We start from the raw sequence: 12,016 nt of genomic DNA, 5'->3' as shown, positions 1-12,016 counted from the left end.
ACATGCTGCTCCAGCTTTGCAAGTTGGTGTGCTGGTTCCTCCGAGGCTCTGGGTGGGGTCTGTCTGCCCACCCAGCTTGCATACACTGGGTGCTTTCACTGTAACACATTTTTTAATTCTTTAATCATACTTTGGCTCTTGCATAATCTTTTTCTTTCCACTATTTCAACATCCCTACTCAATTGCGAGCCCCCACTGAACACTATTTTCCAACAGTAGGTGCCAAGCATACAGGTAATAGAAATACTGCTCACTCTGGCAGCTGAGGTGCAGCGTCCTGGGGGAAGTACATGCTCTGCCAATCACTCCCTCACTTCTCCAGCCACCTCAGTTTTTCTCCAGCCCGTGCTCCAAAGTGATCTTCCCATGGCAGAGCACCCAGCCTTTCCTTACATTTTTGCAGAGGAGGCTACATTACTGTGTTCCAACCATGGCTGGGCACCTGTGCTCATCGCTCAGCATGTCTTTCACAAAAAAGAAGTGTACTTGCAACCAGCTAGACCTTATACGCATTGGTTGAAGCAACAGAGCAGTAACAGGTATAGAGCATTAGTATTTAAAATACTAGTTCAGATATCTAAGAAGCTTATTGTTCTGATGTAAACTGAGTGCTGCCAGCAAAGAAGTCATCAAAACACACATCAGCAAGTAAGCTGAACCCCAGGCCATTTACATGCTTTATCTGTGAACTTCCAGTTATTTGAATTACTGCTTTATATCTCTGACCTGAAAGACCATCTTGGCGTGATTTTCAGGATGCATGATCAGAATAAGAGAAAAGCTGGGACTCAGACTCCACAGGGAGAGATACACTTGCTGAAATCGCAGGAAGCCAGGCTCTCAGCAACACTTGCATCGTGAGAATTTGTACAAAAACCTCTCCCCTTGCCATTGCTCTCCAAGGATGTCAAAGACTCCTTCAGGGGGATGGAGAGGAGGAAGGTCTGCAAAGCAGACTATAAGGCAATCTGCCAGGTCATCTAAAAACTTAGAAAGCTCTTAAAGGTTCCCAGCTGCATCACTCAGAGTGGCCTACAGAGCATGCTGCTGACTCCAAATGGGGGCCATATTTTTCTAAGTACCTCCCAGTAAGTTTTTCAGCAGTTTGTTATCTGTAATAAATCAAGACCAAAATGCAACAACTCAATATCAACTGCCAAAAAGCAACTACCAACYGATCTGATCATATTCTAATTTCATTGCATGGGCCTAAAATGCACAAACAAGTGTCAACTCTGCCCATAATGTGGAGCAAGCCCTTTGCCTGAAACCCATGACAACTCATTCTACAGCAATACAGATCCTGAGAAGGGTTAATAGCAAGTGTATAGGCCCAGTGACCCTGCCTGCAATGATCCGTGCACTGTTATTCATTCACTAGCATTTTTGTTTCCCCACAGAGAAGATATGCAAATACTTTGCAGCAGTTACATCAAGCATCACAGATTATCTGCTCTCTCCAACAGTTAGATATCCAGATTCAGAGAAAAGAAATTAAACAATTTTGTCAACTATAACTGACTGACATGAYTTCTCTGCACACCCGTTGTTACAGTTACACAAAGTTTAACAACATTTAATGCAAAAATAAATAGAAAAAAGTAAATTTCTTACATGAGTGCTGAGAGCTTTTGGAGAGGCATTAGGAAGCAGAGACAGGGAAAAGAACTTGCTCCTTGTTTCCAGCAACAAAGAAACCTGCCTGTCCCAGCACAGCCTATGCAAATTCCACGCATGCTACGAGACACAAGGACGCATTATTGGGTCTGAAAGGCCCCCTTGGCACACATTGGGCATCAGCCTTCACACAGAGACAAAACAGAAAAGAAAAGCTGGACAAATTGATTCATGTCTCTTGCCAAAGGCTGTGTAGCTGGAGTTGAACGGCAAATAATTCCTACACAGAAACCAGAGCTTTGAATTAAGACCAGATTGGTGTYAATTGTTCTTCACCTGCATCTAAGAAGAATTTGCAAAATTGCCCCAAATCTACCCTACGTCTGCCATGAGCAAACCATGCAAACACATTTCTAATGGCATTCAGGCACAAATAATGTTACAGCACTGGCAGGAAAATAACAACGTCCTTTAACTGCACCAACCCCATGCTCTGGGACCTTGCTGTAAATACTCTCTGCCCTTGTCTTTCACACTGGCCAAAGGGGCTTTTGGTATCTTTCTTTCACATCCACTCAAAGACTAAGCACACAGACTAAGCCCCCTCCAGAGCTGGAAACTGCAAAGGGCCRTTGGTTTTTGCTACAATTACTATGCAGCCATGAGCAAGTCTGCTACTTGAGCCTTCCCGTTCCATGTTTCTCTAGATTCCTGTCCAGTTTCCCTGCCTGCCGCAGCTGGGACCAGCCTTGTATACTCTTATTGTGGCATTGCACTTCAATGAGCTACTTAATTTTGAAAGGTCACTTTATTAGCAGCTCTTCCTCGTGCAGAAAATTTGCCTTTGTATCATTATTGCTAATCAAAATGGAAATGTGAAGCAACCCTCCATTTCTGAGCAAACATAAAGCCCCCACTGGCTTTACACACAATAACCATGCCAATCCTCAGTATTGCACACACTATAACCTTCAAAAAAAAGCCATTTGCCCCATCTGCTGTATTCATGTTAAAAAAGGAAGATGGGCGTGCTGTATCTACACTCACAGTTTATATTTCAGCAGCAAAAGGGAGGTAAACATTATTCTGAGAATTTATTGCTATTTTTTGCTTTGCTTGCAATTGCAGAGTTATATTTTCTATATACGGTGACATGTGATTGCTTTATGACGTGTCAAAAGACGACAAAAAGGAACAAATAGCTTCCTCCCTGTTGCCATGAATAAAATCAAATCCCAATGAATAATAAAACTTGTACTAATAGGGCTGTGATTAAGACAGCAGATTAAAAAAAATGGGGCCTATATTGTGCTGAGATTCTTGTCATTCTAGTATCTTTTAGGAGCAAAGCCTGTGATCCCAGCCAAGTCACAAAGAAAGCTGTCTGTCACACACAGCGTTCTTGCTTTAGGCATGACAGCCCCATCATTTCATGGGGAGTAGGTGGTACAGGAGGTCAAAATCATGATGGATCAATTAATCCCTAAGGTAACTAGATCCAGACCAGGGAAATGCCTTGGAAACTAGGACAAAAATGAGATCTAAACTGGCAAAACATTGTGATTGAACCTGTGGAGCAAGAGCTTTGGAAACAGACTAGCTCATATGGAAGCCAGCTTACGTTCAGATAGGTGAGACTTAACTGTTTTAGCAGTTTTAACAGATTTTATATTGTTGTAACTCCATGCATGTGAAGGCAGAAATGAGTTCAAGTAATGTGAAACTAGAGCATAACGAGAACACAAATAAGACAAGAAAGCGAAGGAAGAGGTACCCTTTGGGGCAGGGCATTAGCTATGTTTGTCTAGCTGGGAAAGCGGAAAAGCTGGAAGCTACAGACTTCCAAGTAGCCTGATATAGCTAATTCAGTGGGCAAAATTCAACTGCAGTGTCGTGTTGTGCATTTCATATGTTGTCACTAAAGAGCTAATACTTCAGTCACACAACAGTAGAAAAACCTTACCGTTACAGGAGTAAAAGGATTAAAGAGCTTTTGAAAATAAGGCAGATAATAGAAGAAAATCTCCTTCTATATTAACAAAATCTTTAGAATGCGAGAAACAGCCAGGCTGCTACCAAATACCAAGAGCAGAGTGATAAGCAGACCCTGCTAAAGAACACAGAATTTAAGAAATGCTTTGCCTGGGTAAGCACAAAGGAAGACAGGACAGATGCACACAGGCACATATTTCCCCAGAGAGAGAGAGGAATAGTATCATCTCCTATGCTGTGCCAGAGTAAGGAATCAATTAATGAGGATATCTGAGGACAGTATTCCAGAGCCAGATAGGAGCYATCCCAGATTTTGTGAAGAGATGAAAGAACCAGAGTGGAATTATGTGAAACCATTTTAAGTACAAAAGGTCTAGAAGATAAATTATTTCCTAGTTTAAAAAAAAAAGATTTATAAGAAGGCTAATGGGAATGAACTGTAGAGACATTAGAAGTGACTTCACAGTTAATGCTGCTTTGAGAATTCTACTTCAGACTGACATTCTTGTAAGACAGCATAACAAAGATCACATTCAGTCCTTGGATTTAGCACAGTAACTCTTCACAGAATGACTCTTTTGCCTCTGAAAAAATGTTAAGAAAAAACATGCAGTAATTTTTGCCTAAGGTTATACTCATAAGGTCTTTAGGGGCAGAGAGTCCTTTTGTGATGGRTACCCAGTGCATAGCACAGTGGATGCCAATCCCTGACCAGTTTTTAGACCTGGTACAAGTCAGTGATAACAGARAACTCTTTAGTTCTCTTTCTTCACATTTAAACAGCTAACTTGAACTGATTCAGCCTTTTGGCTGTGGAAATCAGATAGTAATATACAATGTACATAGAGATGAGCTGGGAAACAAAGCCTGGTGTTATGGCAGCCTGTGTTGGACAACCTGGAATTAACGTTAGCATTTGGTCATCTTTTGGACATCAGATAAATTGGATATTGAAGTCACTGCTATGATCTATAAAGTCAAATTCTATCGCAGCATAGGAAACAAAGCAGACCTAGGCAACATCAGATACACACCTAAGGTGTAAATCTGGAGACAAACATACTTGGGAAGATGAAAAGGTTGGAAAAGAGGGAAAGAAGTGTGCTTCGGAACAAACTGAAAATGCAACATACTACTAGTATCAAACAAAACTTCGGTAGTAAGGCACCTTGATGTATGTAAACATCCAGAAATTTGCATTTCATCATTAGCTTTCTCAAACTTGACCTCAATGAATTTTTGAGGGTGCTATTTTTAATAAAATCCACTGGAATGTTTTGAAGACAGCAAAACAGTACTTAAATCTGCTACGACCACAACAGAAGAGTATCCAGATGCCTTCTAATGCTAAAGGGAGAAAAAAACTAAAAGGCATCTTAGAGAGGAACTGCATGTTCCCTGCAATGCTCCTCCCTATATCTCCTTCCCAGTGTAACCAACACAGCTCTGCATGATGCCACAACATTTGACATCTCAGACCCCCACCTCATSTCTGTAAGAACAGAGAAATAATGTAAAATTACAGGGTTTCTGACTATACCAGTAAGAATTTGCAAGTTCCTATCTCTGCCTTAACATCACAGTAATGCAGTCTGACAGTAATAAATAAAAAACAACGTTGCTCCAATTTCTATTACCTCTGGTTTTGTTCAAAGTTTGTAAGTAGTTTTATTTTAATCTAAACCCCCTACAGAAAGCAGCAGTGGAAAAGTAGCTTAGACCTAGTCTTGRTTTCACTGAAACCACCACCAAAACTGACTCTTTTTTAGATGGCAGCAGCTGTCTCTTCTCATTACCAATCTATTCACTTTTATCACTGTCGCACTGGGAACCTCAGTCACAGCTGGGGACTCTGCTGTGCTCCATGCTGTACAAACACAGAACAAAGGCAATACCCTGTCTTTAGAGGGYTGATAGCTAAATCTGAAATGAATGTTGGAGGGACAGAAAAGAGGAGGAATCCCAAGAGAAGAGGCAGCACTATCAGTCAGCATGATGGATATAGCTGAACTCCATCAGCTTTTCTATAGACACTATTAAAAAGGAGGGCAAGGAAGGACAAGAAAAATAATCAGGTCACACTACAGACATTTAGAAGAAATCCAGCATCTGTGTGAGGGGCAACATGGGACTAAGCACAAAGGCGCTGGTTTGAAAGCTATCAGGCAGACAGAGATGGCTGGGACGCAGGGCTGAGGAAGTACGAGCTGAGCTCCAGGCTCTGGCTGGGAGCTGTCAGCAAGGCAGAGACAATAGGCCGAGAGCAGCATCTGGCCAGCGGTGCCCAGGGAACCAGGGCAGAACCACAGCAACAAGGCCAGGGGCTGGGCGGCCTCATCCTGACCAACAGAAGGATGAAGCTGTCTCAGCCTGCGAAACCTCACAGCCACCTAGGTGAAGGATTTGTCCATGCAGAAACTGTATTAATATGGTTTTYCCTGCTCCAGTTGTATAATCATGCCAGGTCTGTTTTTTTACTTTATTTTACTAARTTAAGCAACTTTGTGAATAACTACATCATAGTTCTGAGTTTTTTCAAAGATCACTTGCCATCAGCCCTGAATGTTGTGTTTCACATCTAGGATAGGGATTTATGACTCTTCTCCATGTGCCTTGCAGAATTACCTGCTACAATCTTTGGCTATGAARTCAAAAGAACAAACTGCAGGGATTCTTCCTCTTCCTGTGGACCTAACACCTATTTTTGTATAATCTAAAATTCTTTACTGAATGTGTGCCTATGAACTCTTGCCAACTGATCTCTCTTCAGCTTCATTCTTATCSCAAATAGGAAAATTTCTTCCCACCTTTAGCCTTTTGGCTCCATAGCTGGGTTAACTGCAAGGTCCACATGCTTCTGTTATATCCCCAAAGCAAGCCAGGACTGAAAAGAGCTGCCTGCCGGGGCACTTGGGCTCTCACACTGCAGTGGTACGGTATGGGCACTGCCCATRTACCCACAGTAATAGCAGCACCTTRCACTCCTTATTTTTCAAGGTTTTTCAACTTCTTCACTTCCTAGTTTTGGGTGCATTGGAAGTCAGTAAGAGGTATGCTCCTACCCTGCCTTTGCCKCCTCAGCCTCTGACATTCAAAAATTGCTGCATGCACCTCTGGTTCAGTCATCCTTATATCTGAGGATAAGAGCCTTGGGGCAACCTTAAAAGGCAAAGAAAAGTGAATTTCTGAGACGTGGGCAAACAAAGATAAACCATGCTGCTGCTTCTCAGTCTAGTAGCTYCCAGCTGGTGCCCAGACAGAGCAGAATTACCATCTATAAAGAGCAGCCCCAGAACAACCAATTTTACTTATAACATCAAAAATTGAGCGAACACACAAAAATAGCACAGCAAAATTAACAAGCTCTTGTAGCAATTAATCTGAGCTGATAGGCTACATGCAGGATAATGCTGCTGTACACATAAGCAGATCCCTTTCYAGCATGTCATACCTGTTGATAACAGGTGCCTTTACCTCTATACATTACATAGTTCGCTGGAACTCCATTTGTCAATTCAGAAATGCCTCTGTAGCCCCAACAAGCCAGTTACATCATGCTCACTGCAAATCAGAAAATTTAAGATAGCTAAAAACATTTGTAAATTAAGGCATGGAGAAACAGTGTATTAATGCAGGTATGCACTATCATAATAAAACCTAACTATGAGGTTCACAGAGAGGACCAGCTTGACCAGAGGGTGACCCTAATGCAAGGGGGCTAGCATGGCTAGTCTACCGTTAATTGATATTTCAGGAAAATAAACCTTTCTGTACACACCACCGTTTTAATCATGTTATTACCTGCAAAGTTGTGGGAACTCAGAAAACCCAGCTAGGAAGGAAGGATGTGTTCACCTAGCCCTTGCCCTTCCACAGGGTTATAATCACTCAACGTTGGTAGCACCAACTTATGCTGAGAACAAGTTCAGGAATCCCATCCCACAGCCAACTGTCAGTGCTTGGCAGAGCATTAGGATTTCAGCATAATGTGATGTGGGACTCGCAGGCTGGCATTTGGAGCATTTTGACTGATGCTGTGTTGCCTTGACCAGGAGGATACCAAGACCTAGGGTTAAGACCTACAATCAACTCCCAAAACGTGCTGCTTGCTGAGATTTTCTGGTCACAGCCTGGCAAATACTGAGAACAAAGGTATTTGGGAAGTCACAGCWCTTGTTTTGTTTGTTACACCTCTGTAATTCCACAAAACTCCTTAGCAATTCCACAAAGCAACTCCTTAGCTCTGGGAGTACAAAGGGCAAGCCTCATGTTTGCAAATATTTTTCATATCATGACGATGTTTGCTAAGGATGAGAGCACATCAAATCCCTTGTCATCAGAAATCCTCTGCAGACACCATTGAGTATGTYAGGGGCCACGTCCCAGGTTCCAGAYGTGTARACTTTCACAAGCTGGCATTGCAACAAGGCACATCTGGATACATGCCAGCATTTAAATAAGCCGGTGACATCTGGTCAGGGCTGTCGAGGCACACAGATAAACAAGCTAGGCCAACCACTGAGCAGCACAGCATGGAGTACTAGAGAGAGGGGTACATGAAGTAGCCCAATTAGCTCACCAAACATGCCTGGGTGTAACTGAACAGAACAGAAATCTATTGCTTTTGAAGAGGACTTGGGTAGGTCACAGACTGGAACCTTCATCTGCAACTAACTATACTGTCACTTTATGCGACATTCCCAYACAGATCAGAAACCGCTTCAGTTTTCCCATCCCACCAGACCATCTCTGGATTCATCCGACGTCTCTGCAGAATCCAGGAGATGTGCTGATCTGGAAATCATGCAGAAGAATGAAGAGTGATGTGTGTGAGAGGAGAACTTCAGGCACCAGTGGGAGTTTATGAAGGATGTTTCTTAAAAGGCTTTCCACTCTCCAAGGCACAACCAGCTACAGCACACTTATCTGCTGCTCAGTTGACAGCTTGCAAGCAGGCTACAAGAATGCCCATATGGAACTCCCAAACCATAAAGCTACATTTCAACATGAAGTCTGAAYTCCAGCAAAAGAAAAGGGGAAACTAATGCCAGGTCCCTTGAGAATTTCCTGCCTCTGAAAATCAGAGCTGCCACATTACCACTCAAGAAGAAAGGCTGTTTTGGCTGGACTCCAAATTATTAGAGCTTTATAGGCCAAAAGCAAACACATTAAAAGTTCTCATGAGGCAGCTGGCAAGCAATTATTTAAGTGGCTTATCATATTCTCCACTATATATAGTTTCTGAAGAATTTTATGAAGGAACTCCAGATATTTTAACTGCAATTACCTAACCTAGAGGTGAGAAAGGCCATGAGTCAAGGAGAAAGGCTTTCACACCACAGATAAAAGGGCCACATCTCTTGTCAGAGGYTGTCACTATTGTCACTGATATAACAGTAACAGTGTAATGAATTACCAGGAAGAGAGGCCAGGGAACAACCCTAGACCTGCAAACCTTTGAAACAAACAGTGGGCCATATTTAACACAAGCTGCTGCTGTTCTTTCCATTTCCGCCCCCCCCCCCCCAAGTTGACTCCAAAACACCTGCAACTTGGGACTGCATAACCCAAAGTCAGTCCACAGAGTAATAACACAAGTTTGGTGAATGCCTGCTACTTCCACACAAAAACAGCACAGAAAGACCATGCCTGGATGCAACAGAACATATGCAAGAGAAAGGGCTTCAGGTCACTTTTCTTGCCTCTGGTTAGGGAGCACATGAAAATCCTGAAGGAAACTAAGAAAGAACTAACTCTGAAATCAGTTGGTGGAAAATACAAGGCCTCAGCTGTGACCAGACTCCATGCACCAGAGAAGCCTGATGCAGTCTACAGAGGGACACTGTTTCCACAAGGAACTTGACTTCAGGGTGGCCATCAAATATTAGCCATCATTTCCAYGTTGTCCTGTTTCCCTCCCTTCTGTTTGTGCAACTTACTAAACCATCATGTACTGAAGACTGCTGCTTTTTGGACCAAGCAATTTGATTTCCACAGTATAGTGTCCAGCACAAAGGAGCTTTGGTTTCAAACTGAATTGGGTGCCCAGGCTCCTTTAAAGCAGCATTAGCGAAGCCTGGTGACATTTTCATATGTATGTAAATGTGCACACTGCAACAAGGCAATGACCACGCTGGCAGTGAGACCCAGACAGTGCCTTGGGATATGTGGGCACGCAATGGTTCCCCTTCATGCAAACAGACAATATGCTAAAGTGTAGCAGAACAAGGATCCTGTTGTCCAAGCCCATCCAGGCCCTGGATGGGAACAAGAGGGGGTGTTACATGCAGACATACAAAGATACTGCAAATGCAACCTAGCCTTGAGTTCAAGTCTGGATGTGCGCCTGACAGGGCTGGACAGAGCAGAAGATTAAATACAAGTCTAGGTCTCAAAGATTTTAATGAGAGCTGTGGAAAAGGGAATAGCTGAGCAACATCGTCCCCTGCTTCAGGCTATCTTCTGAGAAAAGTAGCCATCTGTTCAGACTTGGCTTTAATACCCAAATCAACTAGTTTTTCTGTGTAACCCTAGCAAGTCACTGACTTTTTGCCACTAAGTCATGTTTGCAGTGAACATATTTCTATCTGCAGTAAAACATAGGCGATGACAGGAGACACAAATGTCATCTATTTAAGATGTAAGCTCTTGTTGTCCAGTTGTCCAATGACACTTTTCCAGGCATTTAGCAAGACTTTTTTTAAGCACATCTGCCTTTCAGGCTCCTTCCCTTACACTCATTTCACCATTGTCATATGAGACAGCCAACAAATGTTGAGTGCCTGGCAAAGCATTTAGGCACCCCTTGACTCAAACATCAAATGCATTCAAACAGACAGATGTTCCTTTTTGGAACTGAGCACTCAGGCGCACTGTAATCATCATTCTCAGTTATGAAGAGCTAGGCAGAGGTTAGAGAGATCACAAACAGAAGAGACATCCACACAAATCATCTTCTGTCATGTTCAGTAACATTTGGTAAGGAGGTTGAGACAACCAGCTTTCAGTCGCTAAATCAGCATGCTGTCAGACCACATGCACAGCATGTAAGCTTTACTAGCTAACTTGCACTTCCCTCCAGAGGAAAGATAGGGGGAAGGGAGTCACAGCAGTTTTTTTTTTTTTTTTTAATACTTTGTGGTGGTATCTCTCTGCAAAGCAAAAGATGAATTTGCTAGCAGTACCTATGGGTGACGAAGTGCTGGAGTAAAGCTTGTACTTCAGGCTTTTCTTTAACACAATTGCTTGTGAGAAGGTAGGCACAGCTGGGGGATTACATCTCAAAGGCAACTGTTAGCACATAGCAAAGCAATTCAGTCATTCAGACTGATCCAGAACACAATTAAAATGTTTTAGCCAAAATACTGCTCCCGGTATCACTTGCACAAAGTATACTTATCTCTTTGCCAGGTTCAGCATTTCAGACACTCCCTGCTAAAGCATATTGTATTGAGCAGAGCGCTACCTTTGTCCCTCCTACCACAGCAATGCTCAACTTCCTGCTCTGGGGGCCATAGCGGGTCCCCCCCCAGGTCGTAAGCACAGCAAGTGCCATCAGATATGAGTCCCACTCCACAGAGAACAGGACAACACCACTGGGACTCAGACTAGGCACCAGGCATCATCCTTCAGACTATTTATTTTACAAGTCCACACGAATTACCAGTCAATGAAAACTCAAGTCTGCAGCGCCTCACYGGGGGGCAGGATATTAAAACCTTTCAGCAGTCATCCCATAATCTTGTTCCAGTGAGGTCTCATATATTCACTATTTTATTGATAGCTACCACAAAATGGTTAGACTTATAAAAGTATATGACAAAGGTAAATCATTCTAACCTTACAGATGTATTTGGAAGTTTGAGTAATGCRGTATTTGGAAATTCAGAGTAATGTGTGCAGACTGGACAAAGCGCAGGAGGAAGAGGCTTAGCTGTGAAGCAAGTCTATATAGTGCCATCACCCTACCAAACCCTGCAACTGCCAAGCGCTCAGTATTTGGTCTCACTCTGCGGCTGCAGGAGAAACGAGCCAGCCTAGCCACAGCGTGTCTTGTGCCGCTGCAGGCAGGGAGCAACTGCATCAAAGCAGGAGCAGAGCTGCAAGATGGGCTTCCACCTTTGCTAGCCTGAGCATAGGGACACACACTTCCCTACGGGAATAGTCTTCCCGCCCGCGAGTAGGTGGCTTAGAGCACAGCCTGAGAGGACGAGGCGTTTCCCCCTGCAATGCACCACAGGGATGCTGTGGCGAGCGCTCCCGGCTGCTCAGGCTGGGYCCACAGGAACGCGGGGACTGCAGGGCCGGGGCTGACGCAGCCCAAGCGCAGCAGCCCAGCGCGGAGATTCACACAGGGGCCCGCGCCGAGTCAGCCCCGCAGCACGAGCGAGGTACCTGGCGGCACGGC

The sequence above is a fragment of the Rhea americana genome, unplaced genomic scaffold (genome assembly GCF_003343005.1).
Source record: "Rhea americana isolate MKP2758 unplaced genomic scaffold, rheAme1 scaffold_122, whole genome shotgun sequence".
NCBI lineage: Eukaryota > Metazoa > Chordata > Aves > Rheiformes > Rheidae > Rhea > Rhea americana.
The sequence above is the reverse complement of the archived record's forward strand: the minus strand, read 5'-3'. Positions refer to the sequence as shown.